Source organism: Aquarana catesbeiana, unplaced genomic scaffold (genome assembly GCF_042186555.1).
Source record: "Aquarana catesbeiana isolate 2022-GZ unplaced genomic scaffold, ASM4218655v1 unanchor241, whole genome shotgun sequence".
Taxonomy (NCBI): Eukaryota; Metazoa; Chordata; class Amphibia; order Anura; family Ranidae; genus Aquarana; species Aquarana catesbeiana.
In genome coordinates, this window is record NW_027362670.1 from 103,261 (window position 1) to 106,409 (window position 3,149).

Sequence of the window (3,149 nt, forward strand, 5' to 3'; positions counted from 1 at the left end):
CCCTCCAGCCCAGACCACAGCAGACCCCACCACAGACAGGAAGGATATGGAGATCAGGAAGCCGGAAAGAGCCCTTTACCATCAGGCTCTGCCGTTGCTCCCATCACTCCTCCTAATTACATTCGGGAAGTACTTGCCACTCCCTCCCCCCTTGCAAGGCAGGAGTAAGCGTTCTCTCCCAAATAACTGTCTGGAGCTAGATCCGCCCCAATCCAGGCCAGAAGGCCAGGGTCCCGACCCACTGGTTCAGACCCCGTGGTTCTCCATCCCCATCAGAAGGCTTCCCTTTCGGCTACAAACCGCTCCAGGTCACCTTCACTCCAGCAGGTTTTGCATAGCAACCGCAATCCCATCTCTATTTCGCCATAGATCAGGGATGGAAGCAAGCGCCACCTCCTGGAAACTGATAAGAACAGATACTACACTTGATCTTAGCCATAAGGTTGAGAAGCAATTAGCAATAATCACGCCTCAGTTGAACCTCATTGGCTATGATACTGCCACTGACAGATCAGACAGATCACACACTAGCACAGGGACAAGGGGGGACTGAAGATAATCCAGCAATTTGGCCGTGTCTGGGCTGGGCTTATATAGGGAAGTTTGAGGTCACTTCCTGTGCGCCTCTTGGGCATTTTCCCGCCTTTTTCCATCAGGTTGAGGTCACTTCCTGTGCGCCTCCTGGGCATTTTCCTGCCTTTTTCCATCAGGTCTTCTGCGCAGTTGCGGGTTGGCGCATTGAGGTGTCTTTGGAGCATGCTCAGTTGGCACGGATTTCCTCTTGCGGCAATGCGCCATTGGTGCATGAGTAGTAAGCCCAGGACTCTTACAGCATGTTTTATCTTTCAAAAAGTGTTTCCCAGTGTTAAACCTTTCATCCAAATTCTAAATTGATGCATTTGTCAATTTTAAAAGCCAATATAAAGTAATTGTAGTGGTAAAAAAGTCCTTATGGATTTAAATAACCTTTTTTTTGGGTTAATTGTCCTTTGGGGGGGTGTGTCCTATGCCTACATACGTTTGCAAGTAGGTGTCCCTCATTCCCATCTCAAAATGTTGGGAGTTATGCTTTCAGCCATGAGTGGAGGAAGGATATTTGGGTTTGTGGTGGAGCTTGGAGGGTGGAGGTCATTATACGAGCACTCATCATACTGAACCCAGAATCCCTCGACTCACAACCACACCCTGATATCTGCCCCGCTCTCAGACATGAGTGCAGAAAAGATACTTGGGTTGGTGGTGGAGATGGAGGGTGGAGGTCAGCAGATGATGGAGAAGGTTGGAGTAGATATCTAGAGGTGGCAATCGGCCATTATCCAGGTCACAAGTCACCAAACATTATCCACTATTTGGCTGCATTCAGACATAACCGTGGTTGGCATGGCTTGGAAGAAGACTGTAGAAAACATTGAAGGCTGCTCTCATTCTCCACAGAAGGTCAAACCTTTGAGAGTCACAGCTGTGGCTGGTTTGGGCATACAGAGGACTGTAATGAACGTTTCTAGCCAAGAGATGCCAAAACCTGACAGCGTCCCATAAGGACAAATTACCAATATACGGGGTAAACCAACAACTGCTACCCTCCAGCTTAATGTACTTTGCTGCCTGTCCATCCCACGACATCATGGCTGCCACATTCAGTCACAGGAAGTGAGGTGACAAAGTCCTGTGTAAGCTCCAAATCATGACGAAGCTGACTCCCCTCCCTCACGTCTCTACCTGCATGACATAAAAGCTTCCTATTGGCTATCCAGTATTGGAGTTTTTTCAGGAACATCAGTGCAAGAGCACTGTATGGGACAATATCTGTAGGATGCATCTGCAGAATAGGGTTAGTTTTTCCACCTGCCTGCACTGGGAAATGGCTGGTGGGTGGGGGTTTATAGAGTGTCAAGAATTGAGCTTGGTGATTTTTTTTTTTTTTTTACCAAAAGAGTAGTTGATATTTGGAACAGACTTTTGGCAAAGGTAGCAAGTCAGTCAGCAGTGAGTGAATTTAAACATGCTTGGGACAAACACGGATCTATACTCAGACAACAAAGGTTAAAGAAATGACCAAGCCCCGTGGTAGGTATGGCCTGGAAGGAGCCCCAGATGAGGCTGTTCTCACTTCAGAGAGTGATTGGTATTGCTGGATATGCAGCACCTGGGGTATTTCTTTCTTATACCTTAAAAAAGGGGGCAGATTTGATGGACCACTTGTGAAATGTGGATTGACCCGCAGTTCCTTTGGAGTGTATTTACTGTTCAGTATGGTAGCTTCAGAGACTCACTTAGTCAGCAGAATCCATCAGAACGTGGGCATGGGGGTGACACTGCTGGTCTCAGACTGGACTGGGGGAACAGGAGATGAGTCAAAAAGGACACAATCCTGGGAACTCCTAATCTGCCCCTTGGGGCTCTTGTTACCTGGAGGGTGGCCCCTTCACGTGTTTACAAAGAGACATCTGTAATTCTATCAGACCATCCAAAACTGTATGGTTATGGAAGAACCTGTGATTGGCCAACATCATGGCTGTGGTCTTATGTTGGTTCTCTGGAGATAAGGATATATTAATTACTCCTCTACCTGCTGTCTTCACCAGGAATGGTCCCTGTTACCTCTCTAGAAGGATGAGGCTCTGACACCACCTTGTGATGGTGGATATCATACACATATGGATAATTACTCCCCTACCTGCTGTCTTCACCAGGAATGGTCCCTGAGACCGCTTTAGAAGGATGAGGCACTAACACCACCTTGTGATGGCAGATATCATAGATATACCGGTAAGTATAATTACTCCCCTACCTGCTGTCTTCACCAGGAATGGTCCCTGTTACCTCTCTAGAAGGATGAGGCACTGACACCACCTTGTGATGGCAGATATCATAGATATAAGTATAATTACTCCTCTGCCTGCTGTCTTGACAGCCACCTATTTATTTATTTTCTCCTCACGTTTTGTCACCTTTCACCTTTGTGTGTGTTTTTTGGAGGATGGAGGACGTGAGTCCTTGCGCTTGCCCTAACGTCTGGGGGGGGGGGGGGGGATGTGTGGCCTTTGGGCTCCTTCCTCCCCTGACCCTGGGGGGGTTTCACATTCGGGAGAGCTCCCCTGACCTAGTACTCAATGGTCAACTTCTACTGGCCATGAGGAAAGGGGTCC

General features: G+C 48.0%; 1 pseudogene; it reads right to left on the bottom strand.

The window, feature by feature from the left end:
• Window positions 1-322: 322 nt before the first annotated feature.
• Window positions 323-455, bottom strand: LOC141122101 (U2 spliceosomal RNA; annotated as a pseudogene).
• Window positions 456-3,149: the final 2,694 nt, after the last annotated feature.